We start from the raw sequence: 16,175 nt of genomic DNA, 5'->3' as shown, positions 1-16,175 counted from the left end.
CCCCTGTAGATAGCGCCATACAGTCCCCCCTGTAGATAGCGCCATACAGTCCCCCCTGTAGATAGCGCCATACAGTCCCCCCTGTAGATAGCGCCATACAGTCCCCCCTGTAGATAACGCCATACAGCCCCCTCTGTAGATAACGCCATACAGCCCCGCCTGTAGAGAACGCCATACAGTCCCCCCTGTAGATAACGCCATACAGCCCCCTCTGTAGATAGCGCCATACAGTCCCCCCTGTAGATAACGCCATACAGCCCCCTTTGTAGATAGCGCCATACAGTCCCCCCCCCCCTAGATATCTACAGGGGGGACTGTATGGCGCTATCTACAGAGGGGGCTGTATGGCGCTATCTACAGAGGGGGCTGTAAAAAAGGCACTATCTACTAGAGGGGGGGGTTGTGTGGCACCCAGTCAAAAGTTTGCTATGGGGCCCAGCCTTTCCTAGTTACGCCCCTGGGCGTAAAACTACAGCTCCCAGCATGGCCCGAACAATGATAAGGATATGCTGGGAGTTGCTGTTTCACAAAAAATAAATCATATCATAATCATCTCGCTGCAGATCACACAGTGACTACAATACTGATTAGAGGCAGAATAAACATTTACATTAAATAACTCTCTGGTGACGTCTCAGATTCTAGTTCTTTTTCTCCATCCGGCCCAGACCTCTATGATAACTTCTCCCGGTCACAGCCCATTTCTGCAGTTTGCCGCTCACATGTCTTCAGCTTCTCAGTTTTCCAACATTTCTGCACCTATAAATAATCATTAAGTTGTCATTATAAGTAGTATAGAGCTACATAAGTCGTCAAACTAGTTTTGACAGGTGACACGCCCCTTTAGGGGCGTGGTTAGGGCGTGGCTAACGTTGTCACGCCCCTTTAGGGGCGTGATTGGGGTGTGTCTAACGTTGACCCGCCCCTTTAGGGGCGTGTTTATGCCGTGATTGCCGTTGACACGCCCCTTTAGGGGCGTTGACACACCCTTTCGGGGCGTGGCTAGGGTGTGACTGACAACGGCACGCCCCTTTAGGGGCGTCGACACGCCCCTTTAGGGACACACCTAGGGCGTGGCTAACATTGACACGCCCTATAGGACGGTGACTGGCCACGCCCTTCCGGTTCCGGTACACGCCCTTCCGGTTCCGGGGTGTACCCATGAAGCCATGCGGTGATTGGTGCATACGGAATTGTGGGCGTGTTCATTCCCATAGAATGAATGTGATTGGTGGGCACTGAAGCCGTGTTGTGATTGGTGCGTACCGAGTTGTGGGCGTGTTCATTGAACAGAAACATGCCCTGACATGCCTGGAAAGCGTCCGAACATGTTTTCTGCGGTTTTCTGAAACTATAAGTATAACTGTGCGCATGACCGGGTTACATTTTGAATAATGATTGTGATTGGTGCTCGCTGTAACCAAGGCATGACCAGGGTTATATCTGAATACGTTATTCACAAATTATTTGAATAAAAGCTCATTTTGTTCTTTTTGTATAAACACATAAAATTGCTGGGTAAATTTACTGTAAAAAAATAATAAAACAATGTTTAAAAGTTTACCTGGGGTGGGATTCGAACCCACGACGGCTTTTACGCCGATTGGATTTTTATGTCCAACGCCTTAGACCGCTCGGCCACCCTGGTATAGGATGGATAATGTGGCTATAGAATAATATGAAGACGTGTATTAAGGAGATGATTCAGATGGAATTTTAGTTCAGGCGTAGCTAACATTGCGAAGCCAATAAATGATTTTAAAGTGTAGTTTTTCATTACATTTAATTGTATATATTTTTTTATTTTTATAAGCTGTTACAAACTTTTTATGTCTGCATAGCATACACATGGCATTGATATTTACTGAATTTTGTGCGCTGACCACTGGCGGGTATGGACTTCACAGTCATTGTAGGCCTTTTCCTTGTTGATAACTATTTATCTAGTGCCCTAGTAATGTATATTGACGGACTCCCGGTGCTGACAGCAAACATTGATACTCATTATTATTTTCAATGACAAATTTTGTAGGGGCTCTTGATTACAGGTCTATAATTTTTATACTATGTGGCTGAAAGTTATTGCTTTTACAAACATTGACTATTTTGTGACTTTCGCTTAAAGGTTTTAAAAGGTTTAAATGTGTTATTGCTGTATTATGCATGTTGTATATAGGCTTAGACTCACAAGATAGATGATGGGGGTTAGTTTTCAATGTATAAACCCAACTGTGTGTTTTAAATGCTACAAATTTTGAACTTGTCATTTAGGATTTTGTAGAGGCGCTTGTATATATTATTTATATGATAATAGCATGTAATAACAGGCTAAAAAAATAAATAAAATAAAAAATCATGATGGCAAAGTCGCTAACTGTCATTTTTAACAGCCGTTAAATGTTATTATGTATATATATATATATATATATATATATATATATATAATGCTAATAATAGAATAATAATAAGCCGTCACTGTTAATTATCTAAATGTCTTTTTAAACCGCCGCTAGAGGGCTAAACTAAAAAAATCTAACGTCTTTTGGGGTTATTATATATAAACGAGGCTATCTGTTTCAGGCTCAAAACGGCGAGAGAACTATTAAAGCAGGTCACGGGCTTGCGGGAACGGACAAAAATAAGCCGTGCAACATTTTTTTAATACCAGTTTGGTTACTGCAAAGTCTGTAAAATTACATGGTGCAGTAACTGATAAACCAAGTAAGTTCTGATATATTTATTTATTTTTTATTTCTAATATATTAATTTTTTATTAAAATTATTTTTATTAATTATTTTTTTAATTATTTTATTTTTTTTATTTATTTATTTATTTATTTATTTATTTTTTTTATTTTTTAGCCCTGCTATTAACTAATTTTAAACGTTTAAATGTATAATCAAGCAACAGGGGCTTGTCTGTCTTTAACACACAGCACTATACTTACCGTTTGCCTATTATTTACTAATTTTATGTGTATTCTATCTGCAGATTCAAGACTGTCTTTGGCACACAATGCTAGACGTTCAGAGGGATTGTGGGCACTGAGAAAAAAGGATCGGCGACCTTCTTTAAAATCAGCTTGATTACTGCAAAGTCTGAGGGGGCCGCAACGCATAAACCAAGTAATTTCTTATATACTTTTTGCCTACTATGAACGCATTTTATTTGTTTAAATGTATATGCACACTACAGGAGCATCGCAAGCTTTAGCACACACCACTCTGTTGTAAATTGGTTAACCATATAAATGCATAGTTGTGGCTTTCGACGGCTCCTGTCATTGTCTCGCTGCAAATATTTGTTGTTCCTGTGTATTTTGATCTGTACGTTTATTTGTTCTGTAAATATTATGTAAATGCGTCTTTTTATAAAAATGACATTATTTGCCTTACATATATTATGTCCACCTTTTCAACTGTAGTATGCCTTTGTTTTTATAAAATAAACTAATGTATGTTGAAATATACGTCTGCTTTTTATTTGGTTTTGACATTACCTTTATGGTTGACTACGTCAGATGTACATTGGCTTCGCAATGTTAGCTCGGTACGCACCAATCACAACACGGCTTCAGTGCCCACCAATCACATTCATTCTATGGGAATGAACACGCCCACAATTCCGTATGCACCAATCACCGCATGGCTTCAGCGCGCACCAATCACAATCCTTCTAAGTACGCGTCATATGATGCTGTTCCGGAAGAGGCGGGGTTCACCCACCGGAACCGGAGGGGTGTGGTCTATGGTACACCGGTTCCGGAAGAGGCGTGTCACTGAACCGGAAGCGTGTCACTGAACCGGAAGGGCGTGGTCTGGGGGAGCGTCGGTTCCGGAAGAGGCGTGTCCCTAAACCGGAAGGGCGTGGTCTGGGTACACCCCGGAACCGGAAGGGCGTGTACCGGAACCGGAAGGGCGTGGCCAGTCACCGTCCTATAGGGCGTGTCAATGTTAGCCACGCCCTAGGTGTGTCCCTAAAGGGGCGTGTCGACGCCCCTAAAGGGGCGTGCCGTTGTCAGTCACACCCTAGCCACGCCCCGAAAGGGTGTGCCAACGCCCCTAAAGGGGCGTGTCAACGGCAATCACGGCATAAACACGCCCCTAAAGGGGCGTGACAACGTTAGACACACCCCAATCACGCCCCTAAAGGGGCGTGACAACGTTAGCCGCGCCCTAACCACGCCCCTAAAGGGGCGTGTCACCTGTCAAAACTAGTTTGACGACTTATGTAGCTCTATACTACTATTATACCACACACTACGCCCCTAAATATAATAGCGCCATACACTGCACCTCTAATTATAATAGCACCATACACCGTGTCCCACACACACACACTATGCCCCCTGTAGATAGTGTCTGCCATAGAGCCCCCTGTAGATAGTGCCCCCATATAGCCCACCCCTGTATATAGTGTCCCACAAATAACTCCCCCTATAGTGCTCTACAGATAGCCCACCCCTGTATATAGCCCCCTGTATATAGTGCTCCACGTATAGCCCAACCCTGTATATAGCCCCCTGTAGATATAGCCCACCCCTGTATATAGTGCTCCACATATAGTCCACCCCTGTATATAGTGCACCACATATAGTCCACCCCTGTATAGTGTTTCACAGATAGCCCACCCCTGTATATAGCCCCCCTGTACATATAGTCCATCCCTGTATATAGTGCTCCACTAGATAGTCCACCCCTGTATATAGTGCTCCACAGATAGCCCACCCTTGTTTATACTATATACAGGGGTGGGCTATCTGTGGAGCACTATATACAGGGGTGGACTATATGTACAGGGGGGCTATATATAGGGGTGGGCTTTCTGTGGAGCACTATAGGGGGAGCTATTTGTGGGATACTATATACAGGGGTGGGCCATATCTACAGGGGTGGGCTATATCTACAGGGGTGGGCTATATCTACAGGGGTGGGCTATATACAGGGGGGCTATATACAGGGGTGGGCTATATACAGGGGTGGGCTATATACAGGGGTGGGCAATATACAGGGGGGCTATATCTACAGGGGTGGGCTATATCTACAGGGGTGGGCTATATCTACAAGGGTGGGCGAACTATGGAGCACTATATACAGGGGTGGGCTATATCTACAGGGGGGCTATATACTATATAGCCCCCCCTGTAGCTATAGCCCACCCCTGTATATGGTGCTCCATAGATAGCCCACCCCAGTATATAGCCCCCCTGTAGATAGACACCCCCCGTAGATAAAGTCCCCCTTGTAGATAAAGCCCCTCCCCCGTGTAGACAAAGTCCCCCCGTAGATAAAGTCCCCCCCATAGATAAAGTCCCGTCCCCCCCGTGTAGACAAAGTCCCCCTCCCGTGTAGACAAAGTCCCCCCCGTGTAGACAAAGTCCACCCCCCATAGATAAAGTCCCCCCGTAGATAAAGTCCCCCCGTAGATAAATGCCCCCCCCCGTAGATAAATGCCCCACCGTGTAGACAAAGTTCCCCCCCCCCCCGTAGATAAAGCCCCCCTGTAGATAATGGCACACACTTTTATTACAATTAAAAAAAAATAAAAAAAATATTCAAACTCACCTTAATCCCGCTCCCACACCGTCCGGCAGCCATGGAGACCTGTTCTCTTCTGCGCAGGTCTCCTGGGGGTTGAACGCAGCGTCTATGAAAGGCGCTGATTGGCTGGGCAGGATGACTTTCCCTGTCACTCAGCGCCTTTCATCAACGGAAGCTTCACTGGTACAAAAGGTACCAGTCGCTTCACTGATGCAAAAGCGCTGAATAGCCGGGCACGTAACGTGCCCGGTCATTCATTGCTTCTAATTGTACCTGTGTCCTATAGACACAGGTACAATTATAGTGCAGGAGGAGGTGGCATTGGCGCCCCCCTCTAAGCTGCGCCCGGGGCACATGCCCCGCCTGCCCCCCCCCCAGCTACGCCTCTGCCTTGGTGATGGCTGAAGTTGGTAGTAGCAAAGTGGAAACCGTGGCAATAGGTCTGTGCAAATGGCAGATGTTCAACATGATGAACATAGCAATAGGTCAGAGCAGGCAGCAGGCACAGATGGTTAATAACAGGCAGAAGGTCAGTACACAGGATTACAACTAGACGGCAGGGAAAACTTAAGAACCCAGAGAACGCTAAGGAACCAGATTGCTCTGGCAATGACCACCAGAGCAGGAGGAGCTTTATAGCAGAGAGTGGTTCAGGACGCCGGAGACCGGTAAGTATAACGCGCTGGCAGGGATAAGCGGAGGCCATTACATTCTCCCTATCTCAGACACACAAAGCCCAATTTCATAGTAAAAAGAATAGTTTTTTGGACAGGAGAAATAAATTTAATCTTGTTCATAAGAATTAGATTTATAAAATAAATGATAAAACACAGGCTCCCATCTCACTATCAGTATGTTTTTGAAATGTGGGGGGAAAACTGAGAACATAGAGAACACCTACGCAAACACTGGGAGAATATACAACCTCCGTGCATATTGCCTTTAACAGTTATAACATGTACAAATAAACTACTATATAAACATATATATTAAAACAAATACAAAGGTAAAGTACACAGGAACTTGTATTATTCTCCTGCTTCGTGTTTGTGTAACGTCTCATTAATAAACCTGTCTTCTGCTGTCGATCTACTGGTTCCATCATTATTTTCCCTCGGGCATAAACAAACATTAACATTAAATTCTATCAGGTAGAAAGACTCTTGAAAGTCTTACAGTAGCAGTTTTCTATATAGTAGATTCTCTTCAATAGTAGCAGTTTGCATATTTCCATAATGGTATCTTAATAAAACAGAATATGTAACTACAGTATATAACTAATTAGCAAAAGGCAAAGCCCATTATTTGGACCTTATAACCAATTTTATGTCCTTATAATAAAGGCAAAATGGAGACAAAATGTATAATAAAATATATAAGATTTGTGCGTGAAAAAAAATTATGACTACTTTCCAGTAATCGGATTTTCCTGTAAGGCTGGGTTCACACAACCTATTTTCACGCGTAAACGAGGCGTATTATGCCTCGTTTTACACCTGAAAATACGGCTACAATACGTCGGCAAACATCTGCCCATTCATTTGAATGGGTTTGCCGACGTATTGTGCAGACGACCTGTAATTTACACGTCGTCGTTTGACAGCTGTCAAACGACGACGCGTAAATGGACTGCCTCGGCAAAGAAGTGCAGGGCACTTCTTTGCCACGTAATTTGAGCTGTTCTTCATTGAACTGATTTACGAGCGTCTCAGACGGCTCGCAAACTGTGAGGAGGAGCATTTACGTGTGAAACGAGGCAGCTGTTAACAGTCTGTCTTTTCACACGTAAATGCCTCTCATCGTGTGAACATACCCTCACCCCCATGACAATACCCCCAGGTGGGTTTTTCTGCTTTCTGAGGGACATAAAAAATCTGGGTACGCAGTTGAATTCCACCCCTGCTTACCTTTCCCAGTTAACACCATAGAGACATGAGCACATGCAAGCCAAAAGAACGAAAATGCAACCACACCCATTTTAGGTATGAACAATTACAAGGGAGGCAGAAAACCCTGCGATGTCGTGGAGGTTATAGGAAAAATCCAATTACTGGTAATTATTTATCATTTGTTCCCTATACTTCCATGACAGTTCCATCAGGAGGTAGATTAACGCCTTTCTGCCACATTTTTTTTTTTTTTTTTACCTCCCTACCTTCCAAAAGCCATAATGTTTTTATTTTTAGGTAGACATTAGGGTACATAAGACTTTTTCAACACTTTAAATTTCATTTATTTGGGGAGGTAAGGTGAACAAAAAAACAACAATTGTGGTGTTTTTTTTTTACTGTGCAAGATTGTTTACTTTTTTATTTTTTTCCATACTTGAGAGGAAAAATGGGAAAAGGGCTTTTTTATTTTAACTTTTAATATTTTTCCCATATAATACAAAAGACTATATTTAACTCATTTTTTTAAAAAAATTTAGTCCGACTCGGGGACTTGAACAAGCAATTATTAGATCGCTGGTACAATGCACTGCAATATTTTGCCAGGTCCTAGAATGTCCTGACAACCATCGGCACCCCGCGATCGTGTCGTTGGGGGGGGAGATGGAGGAGCCGCTATGTGTAATGGCTAAGATGCTGCATTCGCTATTTTGCTGCATGCAAGTGATTAGATTCATAAAAGCACAGAAGGCAGCCACATGCACATTATAAGTACCCTATCTCCTACATAATGTGATCAGCGCTGTAATGTAGATAACAGCAGTGTTTTTTTATTTAGAAAAACGATCACTTACTCACGCAGCACATCGAGATCACGCTTGCTGTCATTAAGTCCCACATAAACGTTACCGAAGTGTCGGGATTGCGAATAGACATTACGTCCTGGCTGGAAACCAAGACACTTCAGTAAAGTTATGTGGGTGTATGTGACAGCACAGAGTGATCTCACAAGATCGCGCTGTGCTGAGTATGAAAGGAGAGAAGTGTATGACGCTGATTGGTCAGCGTCATACACTCCTCTGTACAACGCCCACTTGGTCAAAAGGTAAAAAAACAGCGCCGATCACATTATGTAGGAGATAGGGAACTTATAATGTGGTGACAGAGCCTCTTTAATGGTTGCGCTAACAGCTTCAAGTGTATGTCCAGACGTAGAGAAAGTCTCTCCACAAAACGTATTTTAAAATCTAAAGCGTGCCCTAAATTCTGTGAAGTTTTGTTCTGCTAAATGTGGATGAGGTTTAAAAACCTTAGCCTCATAATTTGTACTGTAAACCGTCACAGATTTTTGGTGCAGAATTCACATTGGAAATTCATTACAGATATGGGACATCTGAACATACCGTTAGTCATTGCTCAGTTTTTTTCAACCAGTAATAACAGTCTCCCGCTGTTATCTTCTTGGCTAGGGTCGCGGACCGCTGCTTTCCCTCACCTCCCGGGGGAGCTCATGCCAGAGTCGTCCCCCCCTGGAGGCCAGAGAACACATATCCGTACTGCCCTGCAGCCTCTCCTAGGTTTCGCGTGCATGCTCGTCTCTGGTCGTAAAGGGCCAGCGCTCACACCAGTAAAAAGTTCCCTAACCAAACCCCAGATCACCCTGGACTATAAAAAGGGTTCTGCCCTTCCACCCCTTGTCTGAGCATTGTTGTTGTCTTTCCATGTTAGTTAAGCAAATGGTCCCTTATTGTATCCTGTTCCCAGTGTTCCTGTATCCTGCTTCCTGTATCCTGTAACTGCATTTGTTCCTGAGTTAAAGTCTAGTGATGGAGGTGTGTTGGAGTCTTCTGCCCCATCCAGTGTCATCTGCCACATCTTGTGTCATCCGCCACGTCCGGTGTCATCTACCACGTCCAGTGCCATCTCCAACGTTTTGTGTCATCTGCCACGTCTGGTGTCATCTGCCACATCCGGTGTCATTTGCCATGTCTGGTGTCATCCGCCACATCTTGTGTCATCTGCCACGCCAAGCATCAGCTGCACCTCGTGTCTGTCTGGACTTTCACACAGGGACGCTTGTGCTTTGACTTTCAATTGACTGTTGTTTTGTCAACTGCCACTCCGCCACGGCGGAGCGGCCTAGTGGGTCCACACACCTCGGAATCTTGATACTTCTGAAGAATCATATGAATTGTGTAACGTCTATGGCCGCGGCCCGTCTTTCTGACTTACCCCCCGACGGCCACGGCCATGGACATGTGAGTTCCCTGCAGCGTTGTCCCCCTGTGAGGCACCGGCTCTCACTTCCTGGTATCGAGACTGTCTCCAGGAGGGAGCGCGCACACCCGCGAGTGCACGGTCTTAAAGGGCCAGTGAACGCATAATTGCAGGAAGTCTGCAATCAAGCCCAGAATGCTACTGGACTATAGAAAGGGCTCTGCCTTCTTGTTATTTGCGTGAGCGTTGTTCGTTACCCAAAGTTTGTCTTGCAAATTGTCTCCTAGTGTCTTCCATTCCCAAGTGTTCACTGTTCCTGTATCCTGTATCCCGTGCTATCCTGGTCAAGTGCCGTGCTGAGCTGTTGTCGTGTTGTGTTGTATTCCACACCTGTTCTGCTACTCCATGCCTGACGTCTACCTGCTGCCTGGTCCCAGCCGAGCCTGTCTTGCTACTGTCCGAGTTGCCACAGGTACCCTTTCTGGACTATAGACTCTGTACTATATCTGTTTGGCCAGCTGCCATCCCGCTACGTGGTACGGCCCAGTGGGTCCACACCCCGTATCGTGACAGTATGCTCAGGCCATGGACCCCGCTGGTCAATTCAAGGGCATGTCACCCTCCCAAGCCATGCAGGCGGACCTGCAGGATCTCAGAGAAAGACAGGATCAACTTCTTGTGGCAGTGGACTCCATGGCACAGCAGCTAGGGATGCTAGCTGCTTCCCTTCCTGCTCCTATGCAAGCTCCTCCGTTCAACCCCCCTGCTACACCTCCTGGCAGTTCCGGTTCGGATTCTCGGTTCTCGCTGCAATTACCTTCTCGGTTCCATGGAGACGCAAGTACGTGCAGGGGGTTTCTGAACCAATCCCATATCCATTTTACCCTGCACGCCTAAGCATTTCCGTCGGATGGAACCAAGATCGCCTTTATCGTGTCTCTACTTGCCGCCAAGGCCCTGGCATGGGCGAACCCAATCTGGGAACGTCAGGGACCCGAGACCCAAGACTTCCAGGGATTCGTGCGGTTATTACGTACTGTTTTCGAGGAGCCAGGACAAGTCTCGTCGGCAGCCACTGCTATCTTTAACCTTCGCCAGGAGGACACCTCCGTGAGTGAATACACCATCCAGTTCCGGACCATGGCAGGAGAACTGTCCTGGAACAATGAGGCCTTCGTAGCCTCCTTCTGGCATGGTCTATCGCCAGAGATCAGGGACGAACTTGCTGCTCGAGATCTACCACCTGCCTTGGACGACCCGATTCTGCTTGCTACTCGGGTGGACATAAGGCTCAGGGAGAGACGGCTTTCTAGACTGGCGCCCAACTTCCAGCAACCCCTCTTGCCGCCTTCTACTACTTTGCCCGAGATTCCGATGCAGGTGGATCGGCTAAAATTGTCCATTCAAGAGAAACAGTGCAGGCACACCTCTGGACTCTGTTTATATTGCGGCCTCGGTGGCCATGTCGTGCGTCTGTGTCCTCAGAAGCCAAAAAACCCCAACGCCTAGGTTTGGTTGAAGAGACAACCCTGGGCGCTACTGCATTTAATCGAGAACTCTCCTCCAAACTGTTCATTCCCATGACCATCATTGCTGGCGAGAAGCCCTATCCTGTCTCTGCCTACTTGGACTCTGGCTCTGCAGCCAATTTCATCTGCCAAGGCCTTGTGGATCTTCTTCAGTTGCCCACTGTCCTGTGGGAAAGGCCGTTGATCGTTGCCTCGGTAGATGGACTGCCATTGCCTGACTCAGTTTTGTCTGTGACTAAGCCATTGAGACTTCAAGTAGGAGCTCTTCACTCTGAGCTCATCTCCCTGTTTGTGCTGCCCAAGGCCGTCAACTACGTGCTGCTGGGTTTGCCTTGGCTCCTTTTACACGCCCCAGTCCCGGATTGGAACAATGGAGAGGTTCTCCAGTGGGGTCCCATCAGTCATTAGCAGGGTTGCCTTCTTGTTACTCTACTATGTTCTCAGACGTCTTCGACAAGAATAAAGCAGAGACGTTTCCGCCACATTGAGCATATGATTGTCCGATCGACTTGGTTCCTGATTCGTTCCCTCCTCTCGGTAGAGTGTACCTTCTCTCCTTGTCTGAGACCAAGTCTATGTCTGCCTACATTAAGGAGAATCTGGAGGGGCTTCATTTGTAAATCCTCCTACCCGGCCGGAGCTGGTTTTTTCTTCGTCAAGAAGCAAGATGGATCCCTTCGACCCTGCATTGACTACCGAGGACTCAACCAGATCACAGTGAAGAACAGGTACCCATTGCCTTTGATTTCGGAACTGTTTGATCGCATATGGGGGGTAAAAATGTTTTCTAAACTGGACCTGTGGGGGGCCTACAATCTGATCGGGATTCGTCAAGGTGACGAGTGGAAGACTGCATTCAATACACGTGATGGGCACTATGAATACCTAGTTATGCCCTTCGGCCTATGTAATGCTCCTGCGGTGTTTCAAGAATTTGTCAATTACATTTTTCGGGATCTCCTCTATGTCTGTGTTGTAGTGTATCTCGATGACATTTAGATTTTTTTCCCCAGATCCAGTAACACATCAGAGTCATGTCCGCCAGGTGTTGCTTCGTTTAAGGGAGAATCATCTTTATGCCAAGCTGAAGAAGTGAGGGTTTGAAAAAAAGAGTCTCTTCCCTTCCAGGGTTATATCATCTCCGATCAGGGTCTTAAGATGGACCCTGAGAAGGTAAAGGCTGCCCTGGAATGGCCACGCACCCAAGGCTTAAGGGCCATACAACGCTTCCTGGGATTCGCCAACTTCTACCGGCTGTTCATTCCCAACTTCTCGTCTTTGACAGCTCCCATCTCTACTCTCACTAAAAAGGGTAAGAATGCCAAGGTGTGGTAAATACTTAAAAAAAGCCTTCATGTCAGCCTCTATTCTTCACCACCCTGATGTATCCCTACAGTTTTCATTAGAGTGGACGCTTCCTCTGTTGGTGCTGGTGCACTGTTGTTCCAGAAAGGTTCGAAAGGCAAGACTGTGGTATGTGGCTACTATTCTAAGCTGTTTTCTTCCGCAGAGCGCAACTACTCGATTGGGGATCGGGAGTTACTGGCCAACAAGCTGGCTCTGCAGGAGTGGAGACACCTACTGGAAGGCGCAGCCCATTCTATCCTTGTCTACACAGATCACAAGAACCTGACCTATCTACAGACGGCTCAGTGGTCGAATCCTCGTCAAGCCAGGTGGTCGTTGTTCTTTGCTCGGTTCCGGTTCAAACTCCACTACCTACCTGCCGACAAGAATGTGAGGGCCGATGCCTTGTCTAGGTCATTTGAAACAGAGGACACTGTGGAGTCCCCACAGAATATTATTGATCCTTCCTGCATCTTCTCTGTGAACCCTCTGCAAGTTAGAGACATTCCTCCGGGAAGGACTTTTGTACGTCTGGCAGATCGAGGAAGAATCCTTCGCTGGGGTCACAGTTCCAAGCTGGCAGGTCATGTGGGTGCTCGTAAGGCCCAAAAACGTCATGGACTTTGTCTCCTCATGTACGGTATGCGCAGCAAATAAAGTTGCCCACTGCAGACCAGCTGGTCTGCTCCACCCACTGGATGTGCTCATTGCTCCCTGGCAGCATATTGAAATAGACTTTGTCACGAATCTCCCTCTCTCTGCGGGTTGCAGTGTGATCTGGGTGGTGGTGGATCAATTTTCTAAAATGGCTAATTTTCTTCCCTTGACTGGTCTGCCTTCTGCTGCGCGATTGGCCGACTTCTTCATTCAACACATCTTCCGTCTGCACGGCTTGCCTCTGTAATGACCGGGGGGTAGGGAAACGGACAAGTGAGCCCTAATCTACCCACCACTCTATCCCTGCCTACTTGCAACGACCCGCCCTAGGCGACGGGGTACAACTGGGCGGCGGTCCCTGCACTCAGTAAGTGCACGACAAACACGACGAACATACAAGGGAATACAAGCAAGGGAAAGGGGCAGTTGCCCACGGCAACACCGTGAGCAACCAGAGTGGTGAACGAGCCGAGTCAAGCCAGGAGTGTGCGAGGTACCAAACGAAGAGCAGAAGAGTAGTCAGTAAGCCAGGGTCAGTATGGAGCAGGAACAAAATAGAAGGAGCTGTAGCTGGGCCAGGAAACCACACGAAAAAGAATAACAAGCAAGGAGGAACAGGAAATGCAGGTATAAATAGACAGAGGGCGGGAGCTAGCTGAGTCTGGCCAGGCTGCCATAGGCTCTCCCACTCCTAAGCCTGCCAGCCTGAGTGGTGGAAGCTGGAGTCAGTCTCAGGGATGTAGATTCAGGTGCTGACTGATTAATTAAGGGAGTTAACCCCGAAGCTGTGCCTGGCAGATCCTTTACAGTACCCCCCCCCCTTTTATGAGGGGCCACCGGACCCTTTCTAAGTGGACCTGGCTTCCTGGGGAAACGCAGGTGGAACCTCCTGACCAATACCCCAGCGTGAACATCCCGGGCGGGTACCCAAGTCCTCTCCTCGGGCCCGTAACCTCTCCAATGGACCAGGTACTGGAGGGAGCCTTGGACCATCTTGCTGTCCACAATCCTGGCCACCTCGAATTCCACCCCCTCAGGGGTGAGGACGGGAACAGGAGGTCTCCTCGAGGGAGCCAAGGACGGGAAGCATCGTTTAAGGAGGGAGGCATGAAACACGTCGTGTATACGAAAAGACGGGGGTAACTCCAGCCGGAAGGAGACAGGATTGAGGACCTCAATGACCTTATACGGCCCAATAAACCGGGGAGCAAACTTCTTGGACGGAACCTTGAGACGCAAGTTCCTAGACGACAACCACACCAGATCCCCGACCATAAACAGGGGGTTAGCAGAACGTTTTCTATCAGCCTGAGTTTTTTGTACGCTCTGGGATGCCTCTAGGTTCTTCTGAACCTGGGCCCAGACTGTGCACAGTTCCCGATGAACGACCTCTACCTCGGGATTGTTGGAACTACCAGGTGAAACGGAGGAGAACCGTGGATTAAACCCAAAATTACAGAAAAAGGGAGAGACCCCTGACGAGTTACTGACCCGGTTATTAAGGGAAAATTCGGCAAGGAGAATGAAAGAGACCCAATCAAATTGACAGTCAGAAACAAAACACCTTAAGTATTGTTCTAGAGATTGATTAGTCCTCTCCGTTTGTCCATTGGTTTCAGGATGGAAGGCAGAGGAGAAGGACAGATCAATCCCCAACTTCATACAGAAGGCTCTCCAAAACAATGAAACAAATTGTACCCCTCTGTCCGAAACAATATTGACAGGGACCCCATGGAGACGCAGGATGTGTTTGACAAACAAGGTAGCCAACGTCTTGGCGTTGGGTAGTTTCTTGAGGGGCACAAAGTGGCACATCTTACTGAAGCGGTCTACCACCACCCACACCACCGACTTGCCTTGGGATGGAGGCAAATCGGTGATAAAATCCATGGAGATATGTGTCCAAGGTCTCTGGGGAATGGGCAACGAACGCAGTAAGCCCGCTGGTCGGGACCTGGGAGTCTTGGACCTAGCACAAACCTCACAAGCGGCGACGTAGGCCTTAACGTCTTTAGGCAACCCAGGCCACCAATAATTTCTGGTAATGAGGTGTTTGGTACCCAGGATGCCTGGATGACCAGATAGTGCGGAGTCATGATTTTCCCTAAGTACCCTTAGCCGGAATTGCAGGGGAACAAACAGCTTGTTCTCAGGAAGGTTCCCGGGAGCTGAACCTTGATCAGCAGCAATTTCAGAGACTAAATCAGAATCGATCGAGGAAATGATTATACCTGGAGGCAAAATACAAGCAGGATCTTCCCCCGAAGGAGGGCTGGCCATGAAGCTACGCGACAGTGCATCAGCCTTAATATTTTTAGACCCAGCCCTATAGGTAACCAAAAAATTGAATCTGGTAAAAAATAACGCCCATCAAGCTTGTCTCGGGTTTAGCCTCCGGGCAGATTCTAGGAAAACCAGATTCTTGTGGTCGGTAAGGACCGTTACCTGGTGTCTAGCCCCCTCCAGGAAGTGGCGCCACTCTTCAAATGCCCATTTAATGGCTAAAAGTTCACGGTTGCCAATATCATAGTTACTCTCAGTTGGAGAAAACTTCCTGGAGAAGTAGGCACAGGGGCGGAGATGGGTGAGGGACCTGGTACCCTGGGACAAGACAGCCCCCACTCCCACCTCAGATGCGTCAACTTCCACGATAAATGGCTCCATTTGGTTGGGCTGAACCAGCACCGGGGCCGAGATAAAGCACTTCTTAAGGACCTCAAAAGCCTGGACAGCCTCAGGAGGCCAGTGGAGGAGATCAGCACCTTTGCGAGTGAGGTCCGTAAGAGGCTTAGCGATGACCGAGAAGTTAGCAATAAATCTCCTGTAATAATTAGCGAACCCCAAAAAACACTGTAACGCCTTCAGGGAGGCAGGTTGGACCCATTCCGCCACAGCCTGAACCTTGGCGGGGTCCATGCGGAATTCATGAGGAGTGAGGATTTGACCCAAAAATTGTATCTCCTGTACCCCAAACACACATTTTTCGGTTTTGGCA

At 47.2% G+C, this 16,175-nt stretch overlaps 1 non-coding gene across 1 annotated transcript; it reads right to left on the bottom strand.

The window, feature by feature from the left end:
- Positions 1 to 1,561: 1,561 nt before the first annotated feature.
- TRNAL-UAA (transfer RNA leucine (anticodon UAA)) lies at positions 1,562 to 1,648 on the bottom strand. The gene has a single exon. It is a non-coding gene; the product is annotated as a tRNA-Leu (tRNA).
- Between the last annotated feature and the right edge of the window lie 14,527 nt (positions 1,649 to 16,175).

Source organism: Rhinoderma darwinii, chromosome 5 (assembly GCF_050947455.1).
Source record: "Rhinoderma darwinii isolate aRhiDar2 chromosome 5, aRhiDar2.hap1, whole genome shotgun sequence".
Lineage (NCBI taxonomy): Eukaryota > Metazoa > Chordata > Amphibia > Anura > Rhinodermatidae > Rhinoderma > Rhinoderma darwinii.
Note: the sequence above shows the minus strand (reverse complement) of the source record. Positions and strands in the feature narration are given on the sequence as shown.